Below are 16,184 nucleotides of genomic sequence, written 5' to 3' on the forward strand. Positions count from 1 at the left end.
GTAACTTTAGCCCCAACCCAAACTGTAGCCCTAGCCCTAACCCTAGCCCTAACCCTAGCCCTAACCCTAGCCCTAACCCTAACCCTAGCCCTAACCCTAGCCCTAACCCTAACCCTAGCCCTAACCCTAGCCCTAACCCTAGCCCTAACCCTAACCCTAGCCCTAACCCTAGCCCTAACCCTAGCCCTAACCCTAACCCTAGCCCTAACCCTAGCCCTAACCCTAACCCTAGCCCTAACCCTAGCCCTAGCCCTAACCCTAGCCCTAACCCTAGCCCTAACCCTAGCCCTAGCCCTAATAGGAAAATGGAAATAAATACATTTTTTTAATTTTTCCCTAACTAAGGGGGTGATGAAGGGGGGTTTGAATTACTTTTATAGTGGGTTTTTTAGCGGATTTTTATGATTGGCAGCCGTCACACACTGAAAGACGCTTTTTATTGCAAAAAATATTTTTTGCGTTACCACATTTTGAGAGCTATAATTTTTCCATATTTTGGTCCACAGAGTCATGTGAGGTCTTGTTTTTTGCGGGACGAGTTGATGTTTTTATTGGTAACATTTTCGGGCATGTGACATTTTTTGATCGCTTTTTATTCCGATTTTTGTGAGACAGAATGACCAAAAACCAGCTATTCATGAATTTCTTTTGGGGGAGGCGTTTATACCGTTCCACGTTTGGTAAAATTGATAAAGCAGTTTTATTCTTCGGGTCAGTACAATTACAGCGACACCTCATTTATATCATTTTTTTATGTTTTGGCGCTTTTATACGATAAAAACTATTTTATAGAAAAAACAATTATTTTGGCATCGCTTTATTCTTAGGACTATAACTTTTTTATTTTTTTGCTGATGATGCTGTTTGGCAGCTTGTTTTTTGCGGGACAAGATGACGCTTTCAGCGGTACCATGGTTATTTATATCTGTCCTTTTGATCGCGTGTTATTTCACTTTTGGTTCGGCGGTATGATAATAAAGCGTCTTTTTTGCCTCGTTTTTTTTTTTTTTCTTACGGTGTTTACTGAAGGGGTTAACTAGTGGGCCAGTATTATAGGTCGGGCCGTTACGGACGCGGCGATACTAAATATATGTACTTTTATTGTTTTTTTTTATTTATTTAGATAAAGAAATGTATTTATGGGAATAATATTTTTTTTTTTTTCATTATTTAGGAATATTTTTTTTTATTTTTTTTTACACATTTGGAAAAATTTTTTTTAAACTTTTTTACTTTGTCCCAGGGGGGACATCACAGATCGATGATCTGACAGTTTGCACAGCACTCTGTCAGATCACCGATCTGATAGCAGTGCAGGCTGCTTCACAGTGCCTGCTCTGAGCAGGCTCTGTGAAGCCACCTCCCTCCCTGCAGGACCCGGATCCGCGGCCATCTTGGATCCGGGCCTGGAGCAAGCAGGGAGGGAGGTAAGACCCTCGCAGCAACGCGATCACATCGCGTTGCTGCGGGGGGCTCAGGGAAGCCCGCAGGGAGCCCCCTCCCTGCGCGATGCTTCCCTGCACCGCCGGCACATCGCGATCATCTTTGATCACGGTGTGCCAGGGGTTAATGTGCCGGGGGCGGTCCGTGACCGCTCCTGGCACATAGTGCTGGATGTCAGCTGCGATAGGCAGCTGACACCCGGCCGCGATCGGCCGCGCTCCCCCCGTGAGCGGCGCCGATCGCGCTGGACGTACTATCCCGTCCGTGGTCATGGGGGCCCACCCCACCTCGACGGGATAGTACGTCCGATGTCAGAAAGGGGTTAATATTAATAGTAGAAAAATTGTTGATAGTTTGTTACGATAGTTGATATATAGATAGTAGATAGATAGTTGTTAGATAGTAGTTATTAGATAGATAATAGAGAAATAGTTAAGAAAGAGTGAATAGATAGTTGAGAATTGAGAGATAGATAGCAGACAACAAGTGGATAGGTAGATAGGATAGAAAAATTTATTTTTATTTTTTCACATTTTGCAATGTAACGTCACCAATATTTACCAATTTTTTTCTTTGAGGTTGTCGACTTCTCCATGTATCGGGAATCGAAGTGACAGATAATTTGATCCCACAACTTGCGGTTCTTCACGATGTCATGGTGGCAGCTGTCGCTCTGATCCCATATGGAGGGGTTGGCTTCCACAAGGTTGATCAGTGTCTCGTTGTGAATAGGGTTGAGCGAAACGGGTCGTTCATTTTCAAAAGTCACCGACTTTTGGCAAAGTCGGGTTTCATGAAACCCGATCCGACCCCTGTGCGGGGTCGGCCATGCGGTACGCGACTTTCGCGCCAAAGTCGCGTTTCAATGACGCGAAAAGCGCCATTTCTCAGCCAATGAAGGTAAACGCAGAGTGTGGGCAGCGTGATGACATAGGTCCTGGTCCCCACCATCTTAGAGAAGGGCATTGCAGTGATTGGCTTGCTTTCTGCGGCGTCACAGGGGCTGTAAAGGGGCGTTCCCGCCAACCGCCATGTTACTGCTACTGATCTGAGCTTAGGGAGAGGTTGCTGCCGCTTCGTCAAGCAGGGATAGCGTTAGGCAGGGTCCATTAACCACCAAACCGCTTGTGCTGTAGCGATTTCCACTGCCCAACACCACCTTCGGTGTGTAGGGACAGTGGAAGCTACATTTTTTTTTTTTTTTCCCCCTCAGCGCTGTAGCTCATTGGGCTGCCCTAGAAGGCTCCCTGATAGCTGCATTGCTGTGTGTACGCCGCTGTGCAAACCAACTGCTTTTTTCAAAGCACAAATCCTCTTGTTCCTTCCTTTCTGCACAGCTATCTTTTTTGTTTGTCCACACTTTTTATGTAATTTGTGCATCAGTCCACTCCTTATTGCTGCCTGCCATACCTGGCTGAGATTACTGCAGGGAGATAGTAATTGTTGGACACTCCCTGTTTTTTTTTTTTTTTTTTTTTTTTGTGGGAGATTAAGATTGACATTTCTGCTAGAGTGCCATCCCTGTGTGTGCCATCTCTCACTCAGTGGGCCATAGAAAGCCTATTTATTTTTTTGCTTGATTTGGGTTATAAAATCTACCTGAAAAAATCACTACATCAATCAGTGGGAGAAAAATATTGGCCTCAGGGCTTGTGTGCCACTCTTGACTCCTGTGTGTGCCATCTCTCAGTCAGTGGGCCATAGAAAGCCTATTTATTTTTTTGCTTGATTTGGGTTCTAAAATCTACCTGAAAAAATCACTACATCAATCAGTGGGAGAAAAATATTGGCCTCAGGGCTTGTGTGCCACTCCTGACTCCTGTGTGCATCATCACTCACTCAGTGGGCCATAGAAAGCCTATTTTTTTTTTTTTTTTGCTTTATTTGGGTTCTAAATTCTACCTGAAAAAATCAATAAATCAATCAGTGGGAGATTAATATTGGCCTTTGGGCTTGTGTGCCAGTCCTAAGCGTGCCATCTCTCTCTCTCAGATAGTGGGCCATAGAAAGCCTATTTATTATTTTTTTTATTGGGTTTATAAATTTTCCCTGGAACAAAAAAAAAAAAGTGGGAGATTAATATTGGCCTCTGGGCTTGTGTGCCAGTCCTGAGCGTGCCATCTCTCTCACAAATAGTGGGCCATAGAAAGCCTATTTATTTATTTTTTTTTGGTTTTATAAATTCTCCCTGAAAAAAAAAAGGGAGATTAATATTGGCCTCTGGGCTTGTGTGCCAGTCCTGAGCGTGCCATCTCTCTCACAAATAGTGGGCCATAGAAAGCCTATTTATTTTTTTTTTTGGTTTTATAAATTCTCCCTGAAAAAAAAAAGGGAGATTAATATTGGCCTTTGGGCTTGTGTGCCAGTCCTAAGCGTGCCATCTCTCTCTCTCAGATAGTGGGCCATAGAAAGCCTATTTATTATTTTTTTTATTGGGTTTATAAATTTTCCCTGAAAAAAAATAAAAAGTGGGAGATTACCGTATATACTCGAGTATAAGCCGAGATTTTCAGCCCATTTTTTTGGGCTGAAAGTCCCCCTCTCGGCTTATACTCGAGTCATATACCCGGGTGTCAGCAGGGGAGGGGGAGCGGGGGCTGTGTAATCATACTTACCTGCTCCCAGCGCGGTCCCTGCAGTCCCTGGCTTCTCCGGCGCTGCAGATTCTTCCTGCACTGAGCGGTCACATGGCACCGCTCATTACAGAAATGAATAGGCAGCTCCACCCCCATAGGGGAGGAGCCGCATATTCATTGCTGTAAATGATCGGTGCCATGTGACCGCTCAATTACAGGAAGAAGCTGCAGCGCCGGAGAAGCCAGGGACTGCAGGGACCGCGCCGCAGCAGGTAAGGGGAGCGCAGCGCTATAATTACCTGCTCCTCGCTCCGGCTCCGTCTGCAGCGTCCTCTAGCAGTGACGCTCAGGTTAGAGGGCGCTGTGACGTAGTCAGTGCGCGCCCTCTGCTGAGCGTCAGTGCTGGAGACGGAGTCGCAGAGGAGCAGGTAATTATTGAAAGCGCCGGCGTCCTGAGAAGAGAGGTGAGTATGTGATTTTTTTTTTTTTATGGCAGCACCAGCAGCATTCTAAGGAGCACCTATGGGGCCATAAAGGTGCAGAGCATATAAGGGGCACAGCATTATAAGGAGCATCTATGGGGCCATAAAGGTGCAGAGCATATATGGGGCACAGCATTATAAGGAGCACCTATGGGGCCATAAAGGTGCAGAGCATATATGGGGCACAGCATTATAAGGAGCACCTATGGGGCCATAAAGGTGCAGAGCATATATGGGGCACAGCATTATAAGGAGCACCTATGGGGCCATAAAGGTGCAGAGCATATATGGGGCACAGCATTATAAGGAGCACCTATGGGGCCATAAAGGTGCAGAGCATATATGGGGCACAGCATTATAAGGAGCACCTATGGGGCCATAATCAAAGGTGCAGAGCATATATGGCACAGCATTATAAGGAGCATCTATGGGGCCATAATCAACGGTGCAGAGCATTCTATATAGCACAGTTGTATATGGAGCATCTATGGGGCAATAATGAACGGTATGGAGCATCTATTTTTATTTTTGAAATTCACCGGTAAATGCTGCATTTTCTACCCTAGGCTTATACTCGAGTCAATAAGTTTTCCCAGTTTTTTGTGGCAAAATTAGGGGGGTCGGCTTATACTCGTGTCGGCTTATACTCGAGTATATACGGTAATATTGGCCTCTGGGCTTGTGTGCCAGTCCTGAGCGTGCCATCTCTCTCACAAATAGTGGGCCATAGAAAGCCTATTTATGTTTTTGGTTGATTTGGGTTCTAAATTCTACCTGAAAAAATCAATAAATCATTCAGTGGGAGATAAATATTGGCCTCTGGGCTTGTGTGCCACTCCTGACTCCTGTGTGCGTCATCTCTCACTCAGTGGGCCATAGAAAGCCTATTTTTTGTTTTATTTGTTTTATAAATTCTCCCTGAAAAAATCATTTTTATTTTATTTGGTTTCTAAATTCTTCCTGAAAAAATCATTTTTTTTTTTTATTATTTTTTTTTTTCTAAAGTCTCCCTGGAAAAAAAAAAAAAATCAAATCAGTGGGAGATTAATATTGCCCTTTCTGCTTGTGTGCCAGTCTTGACTCCTGGGTGTGCCATCTCTCTCTCTCTCTCCAATTGTGCGCCATAGAAAGCCTATTATTTTTTTAGCTTGATTTGGGTTCCAAAATCTACCTGAAAAAATCACTACATCAATCATTGGGAGAACAATATTGGCCTCTGGGCTTGTGTGCCACTCCTGACTCCTGTGTGCGTCATCTCTCACTCCGTGGGCCATAAAAAGCCTATTTTTTCTTTTATTTGTTTTCTAAATTCTCCCTGAAAAAATCATTTTATTTTATTTGGTTTCTAAATTCTTCCTGAAAAAATCATTTTATTCTATTATTTTTTTTTCCTAAAGTCTCCCTGAAAAAAAAAAAAAATCAAATCAGTGGGAGATTAATATTGCCCTTTCTGCTTGTGTGCCAGTCTTGACTCCTGGGTGTGCCATCTCTCTCTCTCTCTCCAATTGTGGGCCATAGAAAGCCTATTATTTTTTTAGCTTGATTTGGGTTCCAAAATCTACCTGAAAAAATCACTACATCAATCATTGGGAGAACAATATTGGCCTCTGGGCTTGTGTGCCACTCCTGACTCCTGTGTGCGTCATCTATCACTCCGTGGGCCATAGAAAGCCTATTTTTTCTTTTATTTGTTTTCTAAATTCTCCCTGAAAAAATCATTTTATTTTATTTGGTTTCTAAATTCTTCCTGAAAAAATCATTTTATTCTATTATTTTTTTTTCCTAAAGTCTCCCTGAAAAAAAAAAAAAATCAAATCAGTGGGAGATTAATATTGCCCTTTCTGCTTGTGTGCCAGTCTTGACTCCTGGGTGTGCCATCTCTCTCTCTCTCTCTCCAATTGTGGGCCATAGAAAGCCTATTATTTTTTTAGCTTGATTTGGGTTCCAAAATCTACCTGAAAAAATTACTACATCAATCAGTGGGAGATAAATATTGGCCTCTGGGCTTGTGTGCCACTCCTGACTCCTGTGTGCGTCATTTCTCACTCAGTGGGCCATAGAAAGCCTTTTTTTGTTTTATTTGTTTTCTAAATTCTCCCTGAAAAAATCATTTTATTTTATTTGGTTTCTAAATTCTTCCTGAAAAAATCATTTTATTCTATTATTTTTTTTTCCTAAAGTCTCCCTGAAAAAAAAAAAAAATCAAATCAGTGGGAGATTAATATTGCCCTTTCTGCTTGTGTGCCAGTCTTGACTCCTGGGTGTGCCATCTCTCTCTCTCTCTCCAATTGTGGGCCATAGAAAGCCTATTATTTTTTTAGCTTGATTTGGGTTCCAAAATCTACCTGAAAAAATCACTGCATCAATCAGTGGGAGATAAATATTGGCCTCTGGGCTTGTGTGCCACTCCTGACTCCTGTGTGCGTCATCTCTCACTCAGTGGGCCATAGAAAGCCTTTTTTTGTTTTATTTGTTTTCTAAATTCTCCCTGAAAAAATCATTTTATTTTATTTGGTTTCTAAATTCTTCCTGAAAAAATCATTTTATTCTATTATTTTTTTTTCCTAAAGTCTCCCTGAAAAAAAAAAAAAAATCAAATCAGTGGGAGATTAATATTTACATTTGTGCTTCAGTGACAGTCCTGCGTGTGTGGCATCTCTCTCATTTGTTGCCACCAACAACAGAGTGTGTAACATTGTGCCTGATTTTCGTTGTGGTCTCACTCACCTGTAAAGGGGTAGCTAAATCATACTGAAGTTATAGCTCACCGTGTAAGTTGTGTGACAGCAACAAATACCGTTAGTTTGGTTACGTTTTTAAAACAATGAGGAAGTCTGGTGGAAGAGGTCGTGGCCGGGGGCGTTCATTGTCAGCTGGTAATGAGGGTAGTGGTAGTGGTGGAGCATCAGCTGGTTGTGGGAAAAAAAATATTGCACCTAAGTCTGGAGCTGTGGAGCCAGGTTCGTCGTCTGGCTACACAAGGCCTCGAACGCTCCCTTTTCTGGGAGTAGGAAAACCGCTTTTAAAGCCGGAGCAGCAAGAGCAAGTTTTGGCTTATCTTGCTGACTCAGCCTCTAGCTCTTTTGCCTCCTCTCGTGAAACTGGTAAATGTCAAAGCAGCGCGTCGTTAGTGGATGTTCACGGTCAGGGACAATTCGCTTCCTTGTCCTCTTCAGCAAAAACAACAACAATAGAAGAATGCAGCAGGCGACACAACGGGTTACTCCATGGAGCTCTTTACACATACCGTCCCTGGCTTAGAAAGTGAAGCAGTTAACAGTCCATGCCCATTACAAGTTGAATCTGACATGGAGTGCACTGATGCACAGCCACAGCCAGACTACTATGCTGGTCCTTTGACTCAGACCACAACATTGCCCTCGCAGGGTAATGATCAAGAATCAGACCCTGATGAGACTATGTTGCCCCATCACGAACGCTATACCACCGACCGACACGGTGACAAAGACGAAGTTGCACACGAGCTACAAGAAGAGGTAATAGATGACCCAGTTCTTGACCCCGATTGGCAGCCATTGGGGGAACAGGGTGCAGGCGGCAGCAGTTCTGAAGCGGAGGAGGAGGGGCCGCAGCAGGCATCAACATCGCAACAGGTTCCATCTGCCGGGCCCGTATCTTGCCCAAAACGCGTGGCAAAGCCAAAACCTGTTGGAGGACAGCGTGGCCATCCGGTTAAAGCTCAGTCTGCAATGCCTGAAAAGGTATCCGATGCTAGAAAGAGTGCAGTCTGGCATTTTTTTAAACAACATCCAATTGATCAGCGCAAAGTCATCTGTCAAAAATGTTCAACTACCTTAAGCAGAGGACAGAATCTGAAAAGTCTCAATACAAGTTGCATGCATAGACATTTAACCACCATGCATTTGCAAGCCTGGACTAACTACCAAACGTCCCTTAAGGTTGTAGCACCCTCGGCCAATGAGGCTAGTCAGCAACGCAACATCCCTTCCGGCAGTGTAGGGCCACCATTTTCCGCACCACCTGCAGTATCTATGCAGGTTTCTTTGCCAGGCCAAAGCAGTCAGGGTCAGGGAATCACCAGTTTCTTAGTAGGAAACACTGCATCTAGGGCACCGGCGGCAACAATACCATCTCCCACCGTCTCTCAGTCTGCCATGTCCACCGGCACCCCCGCTAGTTCCACGATCTCCAGCTCTCCAGTCCAGCTCACCCTACATGAGACTATGGTTAGAAAAAGGAAGTACTTAGCCTCGCATCCGCGTACACAGGGTTTGAACGCCCACATAGCTAGACTAATCTCGTTAGAGATGATGCCCTACCGGTTAGTTGAAAGCGAAGCTTTCAAAGCCCTGATGGACTACGCTGTACCACGCTACGAGCTACCCAGTCGACACTTTTTTTCCAGAAAAGCCATCCCAGCCCTCCACCAGCATGTTAAAGAGCGCATCGTCCATGCACTCAGGCAATCTGTGAGCACAAAGGTGCACCTGACAACAGATGCATGGACCAGTAGGCATGGCCAGGGACGTTATGTGTCCATCACGGCACACTGGGTGAATGTTGTGGATGCAGGGTCCACAGGGGACAGCAAGTTTGGGACAGTTCTGCCTAGCCCACGGTCTAGGAAACAGTTGGCTATAGCCGTTCGCACCCCCTCCTCCTCCTCTTCGTCCTCCTGCAGAAGCGAGAGCTCGTCCACAGACCGCAGTCGCACAACCACTCCATCCGCAGCTGCCACTGTTGCACACCAGGTCTCCCATTATGGGGCAGCTACTGGCAAACGTTAGCAGGCTGTATTGGCTATGAAGTGTTTGGGCGACAACAGACACACCGCGGAAGTTCTGTCCGAGTTCTTGCAGAAAGAAACGCAGTCGTGGCTGGGCACTGTAGATCTTGAGGCAGGCAAGGTAGTGAGTGATAACGGAAGGAATTTCATGGCTGCCATCTCCCTTTCCCAACTGAAACACATTCCTTGCCTGGCTCACACCTTAAACCTGGTGGTGCAGTGCTTCCTGAAAAGTTATCCGGGGTTATCCGACCTGCTCCTCAAAGTGCGTGGACTTTGCTCACATATCCGCCGTTCGCCCGTACACTCCAGCCGTATGCAGACCTATCAGCGTTCTTTGAACCTTCCCCAGCATCGCCTAATCATAGACGTTGCAACAAGGTGGAACTCAACACTGCACATGCTTCAGAGACTGTGCGAACAGAGGCGGGCTGTTATGTTTTTGTGGGAGGATACACATACACGGGCAGGCAGTAGGATGGCAGACATGGAGTTGTCAGGTGTGCAGTGGTCGAAGATTCAAGACATATGTCAAGTCCTTCAGTGTTTTGAGGAATGCACACGGCTGGTTAGTGCAGACAACGCCATAATAAGCATGAGCATCCCCCTAATGCGTCTGCTGATGCAAAGTTTGACGCACATAAAGGATCAGGCGTCTGCAGCTGAGGAAGAGGAAAGCCTTGATGACAGTCAGCCATTGTCTGGCCAGGGCAGTGTACAGGACGAGTTAGCGGGCGAAGAGGAGGAGGAGGACGAGGAGGATGATGGGGATGATTATATTTTTAATGAGGAAGCTTTTCCGGGGCCACTGGAAATTGGTGGCGCGGCAAGGCCGGGTTCTGGTTTTTGGAGGGACACAAGTGACGTGGATTTGCCTGAAACTGCCCCTCAACCAAGCACAACCGCAGATTTGAGAACTGGAACTTTGGCCCACATGGCGGATTATGCCTTACATATCCTCAAAAGGGACACACGCATAACTAAAATGATGAACGATGACGATTACTGGTTGGCCTGCCTCCTTGATCCTCGCTATAAAGGCAAATTGCAAAATATAATGCCACATGAGAACTTGGAACTAATATTAGCAACCAAACAATCAACTCTTGTTGACCGTTTGCTTCTGGCATTCCCTGCACACAGCGCCCGTGATCGTTTTCACACGAGCTGCAGGGGCCAGCAGACCAGAGGAGTTAGAGGGGCAGAAATCAGAAGTGGCGTTGGCCAGAGGGGTTTTCTGACCAGGTTGTGGAGTGATTTTGCTATGACCGCAGACAGGACAGGTACTGCAGCATCAATTCAAAGTGACAGGAGACAACATTTGTCCAGTATGGTTACAAACTATTTTTCATCCCTTATCGATGTTCTCCCTCAACCGTCATTCCCATTTGATTACTGGGCATCAAAATTAGACACCTGGCCAGAATTGGCAGAATATGCATTGCAGGAGCTTGCTTGCCCGGCAGCTATGTCCTATCAGAAAGAGTATTCAGTGCTGCAGGTTCAATACTAACAGAAAAAAGGACTCGTCTGGCTACCAAAAATGTAGATGATCTAACCTTCATTAAAATGAACCACAACTGGATTTCGAAATCTTTTGCCCCACCTTGCCCGGCTGACACCTAGCTTTCCTATGAAAAGGTCTTGCCTGTGGACTATTCTGAATGCCTTTTCCAATCTCGTAATTTTCTGCACCTGATTGTCCAGAATACGACATGTTTACACCTCACTAAATGGCCAAACTCCCCACACGGGGCCATGGTATCGACACTTGGCGACAGCGCCCGTGAGAGTGCTGTTTGTCTGAAGAGGTGGGTGTGCCCGCTTTTGGTCGACGGCACTGCCACTGGGTCCCTCCTAGTACAATAAAGTGTCTCTGGCGGTGGTGGTGCGCACCCAACGTCAGACACACCGTTGTAATATGAGGGGCCCTGGGCCTGTACCGCCGGCCACAAGACAGTTCCCCCCCCCCAGCACAAACAGTGCTCTATCACTTGCAAAATTATCTCACAGCTCCACCAATGTTTAGTCTATGCGCTGACATCCTTCAATGCCTGCCACTGACAATACCATTGTATTGACATTTTTGTTATGTTAGGCCTTCGAAGCCTGTCTGCGGTCACTCCTTCCACTATGCCTCCACTGACCACACCACTGCTGCCCGTGTACCCCTGGAACCAATTTAAAATTGCCTACAGCCATGTGTTATTATTTTAGGCCTTCGATGCCTGTCTGCGGTCACTCCTTACAATATGCCTCCACTGACCACACCACTGCTGCCCGTGTACCCCTGGAACCAATTTAAAATTGCCTACAGCCAGCCCAATTTTTTTATTTTAGGCCTTCGATGCCTGTCTGCGGTCCGTTCTTTCTACTACTACTACACTGACCAGGCCACTGCTGCCCGTGTACCCCTGGAACCAATTTAAAATTGCCTACAGCCATGTGTTATTATTTTAGGCCTTCGATGCCTGTCTGCGGTCACTCCTTACAATATGCCTCCACTGACCACACCACTGCTGCCCGTGTACCCCGGGAACCAATTTAAAATTGCCTACAGCCAGCCCAATTTTTTTATTTTAGGCCTTCGATGCCTGTCTGCGGTCACTCCTTCCACTAGGCCTCCACTGACCACACCACTGCTGCCCGTGTACCCCTGGAACCAATTTAAAATTGCCTACAGCCATGTGTTATTATTTTAGGCCTTCGATGCCTGTCTGCGGTCACTCCTTACAATATGCCTCCACTGACCACACCACTGCTGCCCGTGTACCCCTGGAACCAATTTAAAATTGCCTACAGCCAGCCCAATTTTTTTATTTTAGGCCTTCGATGCCTGTCTGCGGTCCGTTCTTTCTACTACTACTACACTGACCAGGCCACTGCTGCCCGTGTACCCCTGGAACCAATTTAAAATTGCCTACAGCCATGTGTTATTATTTTAGGCCTTCGATGCCTGTCTGCGGTCACTCCTTACAATATGCCTCCACTGACCACACCACTGCTGCCCGTGTACCCCTGGAACCAATTTAAAATTGCCTACAGCCAGCCCAATTTTTTTATTTTAGGCCTTCGATGCCTGTCTGCGGTCACTCCTTCCACTAGGCCTCCACTGACCACACCACTGCTGCCCGTGTACCCCTGGAACCAATTTAAAATTTCCTACAGCCATGTGTTATTATTTTAGGCCTTCGATGCCTGTCTGCGGTCACTCCTTACAATATGCCTCCACTGACCACACCACTGCTGCCCGTGTACCCCTGGAACCAATTTAAAATTGCCTACAGCCAGCCCAATTTTTTTATTTTAGGCCTTCGATGCCTGTCTGCGGTCCGTTCTTTCTACTACTACTACACTGACCAGGCCACTGCTGCCCGTGTACCCCTGGAACCAATTTAAAATTGCCTACAACCATGTGTTATTATTTTAGGCCTTCGATGCCTGTCTGCGGTCACTCCTTACAATATGCCTCCACTGACCACACCACTGCTGCCCGTGTACCCCTGGAACCAATTTAAAATTGCCTACAGCCAGCCCAATTTTTTTATTTTAGGCCTTTGATGCCTGTCTGCGGTCACTCCTTCCACTAGGCCTCCACTGACCACACCACTGCTGCCCGTGTACCCCTGGAACCAATTTAAAATTGCCTACAGCCATGTGTTATTATTTTAGGCCTTCGATGCCTGTCTGCGGTCACTCCTTACAATATGCCTCCACTGACCACACCACTGCTGCCCGTGTACCCCTGGAACCAATTTAAAATTGCCTACAGCCAGCCCAATTTTTTTATTTTAGGCCTTCGATGCCTGTCTGCGGTCCGTTCTTTCTACTACTACTACACTGACCAGGCCACTGCTGCCTGTGTACCCCTGGAACCAATTTAAAATTGCCTACAGCCATGTGTTATTATTTTAGGCCTTCGATGCCTGTCTGCGGTCACTCCTTACAATATGCCTCCACTGACCACACCACTGCTGCCCGTGTACCCCTGGAACCAATTTAAAATAGCCTACAGCCAGCCCAATTTTTTTATTTTACGCCTTCGATGCCTGTCTGCGGTCACTCCTTCCACTAGGCCTCCACTGACCACACCACTGCTGCCCGTGTACCCCTGGAACCAATTTAAAATTGCCTACAGCCATGTGTTATTATTTTAGGCCTTCGATGCCTGTCTGCGGTCACTCCTTACAATATGCCTCCACTGACCACACCACTGCTGCCCGTGTACCCCTGGAACCAATTTAAAATTGCCTACAGCCAGCCCAATTTTTTTATTTTAGGCCTGCGATGCCTGTCTGCGGACCGTTCTTTCTACTACTTCTACACTGACCAGGCCACTGCTGCCCGTGTACCCCTGGAACCAATTTAAAATTGCCTACAGCCAGCCCAATTTTTTTATTTTAGGCCTTCGATGCCTGTCTGCGGTCCGTTCTTTCTACTACTACTACACTGACCAGGCCACTGCTGCCCGTGTACCCCTGGAACCAATTTAAAATTGCCTACAGCCATGTGTTATTATTTTAGGCCTTCGATGCCTGTCTGCGGTCTCTCCTTCCACTAGGCCTCCACTGACCACACCACTGCTGCCCGTGTACCCCTAGAACCTATTTATAATTGCATAGAGCATCCTTTTTTTAATAGTAGGCGTACAAAGTCTGTTTGCGGTTCACTATTGAAATTGTCCTCCACTGCCCAGAGCACTGCAGCTTGTGTACCCCTGTAACTTTTTTCTGCTGCAGTGAGCCACATTTTTGGTTTGAGTCCTACTACCTGTGTCTGTCTGCGCCACTCAATTCAGCTGTGTTCCTTTGAAAAAAGCTGAGCGTCAATAGTCTTGTTTTCAGCCTCTAGGAATTTTAAAACTGCATTGGGTGTACAACTTTGGTAGGGCCTACTAACGGTGTCTGCCTCCCCAAGGTGTTCCCCAGGTTTCCTCTCCATTGCTTCAATCTTCATGCTCTCGTTTAGTAGTTGTTGGAAACTACGCTGCATTAGGCCTACAAATTGGGTATGGGGTGTAGAGAAATGGTGTGTTCCACTCCAAGGTGTTCTCCAGGTTGCCTTTCCTGAGCTTCAATCTTCATGCTCTCGTTTAGTAGTTGTTGGAAACTACGCTGCATTAGGCCTACAATATGGGTATGGGGTGTAGAGAGATGGTGTGTTCCACTCCAAGGTGTTCTCCAGGTTGCCTTTCCTGAGCTTCAATCTTCATGCTCTCGTTTAGTAGTTGTTGGAAACTACGCTGCATTAGGCCTACAAATTGGGTATGGGGTGTAGAGAGATGGTGTGTTCCACTCCAAGGTGTTCTCCAGGTTGCCTTTCCTGAGCTTCAATCTTCATGCTCTCGTTTAGTAGTTGCTGGAAACTACGCTGCATTAGGCCTACAAATTGGGTATGGGGTGTAGAGAGATGGTGTGTTCCACTCCAAGGTGTTCTCCAGGTTGCTTTTCCTGAGCTTCAATCTTCATGCTCTCGTTTAGTAGTTGTTGGAAACTACGCTGCATTAGGCCTACAAATTGGGTATGGGGTGTAGAGAGATGGTGTGTTCCACTCCAAGGTGTTCTCCAGGTTGCCTTTCCTGAGCTTCAATCTTCATGCTCTCGTTTAGTAGTTGTTGGAAACTACGCTGCATTAGGCCTACAAATTGGGTATGGGGTGTAGAGAGATGGTGTGTTCCACTCCAAGGTGTTCTCCAGGTTGCCTTTCCTGAGCTTCAATCTTCATGCTCTCGTTTAGTAGTTGTTGGAAACTACGCTGCATTAGGCCTACAAATTGGGTATGGGGTGTAGAGAGATGGTGTGTTCCACTCCAAGGTGTTCTCCAGGTTGCCTTTCCTGAGCTTCAATCTTCATGCTCTCGTTTAGTAGTTGTTGGAAACTACGCTGCATTAGGCCTACAAATTGGGTATAGGATGTAGAGAGATGGTGTGTTCCACTCCAAGGTGTTCTCCAGGTTGCCTTTCCTGAGCTTCAATCTTCATGCTCTCGTTTAGTAGTTGTTGGAAACTACGCTGCATTAGGCCTACAAATTGGGTATGGGGTGTAGAGAGATGGTGTGTTCCACTCCAAGGTGTTCCCCAGGTTTCATCGCCATTGGTTCGATCTTCATGCTCTCGTTTAGTAGTTGTTGGAAACTACGCTGCATTAGGCCTACAAATTGGGTATGGGGTGTAGAGAGATGGTGTGTTCCACTCCAAGGTGTTCCCCAGGTTTCCTCTCCATTGCTTCGATCTTCATGCTCTCGTTTAGTAGTTGTTGGAAACTACGCTGCATTAGGCCTACAAATTGGGTATGGGGTGTAGAGAGATGGTGTGTTCCACTCCAAGGTGTTCCCCAGGTTTCCTCTCCATTGCTTCGATCTTCATGCTCTCGTTTAGTAGTTGTAGAAAACTACACTGCATTAGGCCTACAAATTGGGTATGGGGTGTAGAGAGATGGTGTGTTCCACTCCAAGGTGTTCCCCAGGTTTCGTCCACATTGCTTCGGTCTTCCGACTCTCGTTTAGTAGTTGTAGAAAACTACACTGCATTAGGCCTACAAATTGGGTATGGGGTGTAGAGAGACGGTGTGTTACACTCCAAGGTGTTCCCCAGGTTTCGTCCACATTGCTTCGGTCTTCCGACTCTCGTTTAGTAGTTGCTGAAAACTACACTGCATTAGGCCTATAAATTGGGTATGGGGTGTAGAGAGATGGTGTGTTCCACTCCAAGGTGTTCTCCAGGTTGCCTTTCCTGAACTTCTATCTTCAGGCTCTCATTAAATTGTAGTTAAATGGAACAACTGCATTTGGCGTACTAGTTGGTTTGGGGCCTACTATCGGTGTCTGCCACTCCTTGCTGTTCTCCTGGTTTCCTGTCCTGAAATTCCATTTTCAGGCTCTTGTTAAGTAGTTGTTAATGTTAGACTGCATTTGGCC

Source organism: Ranitomeya imitator, chromosome 3, assembly GCF_032444005.1.
Source record: "Ranitomeya imitator isolate aRanImi1 chromosome 3, aRanImi1.pri, whole genome shotgun sequence".
NCBI classification, from domain to species: Eukaryota; Metazoa; Chordata; class Amphibia; order Anura; family Dendrobatidae; genus Ranitomeya; species Ranitomeya imitator.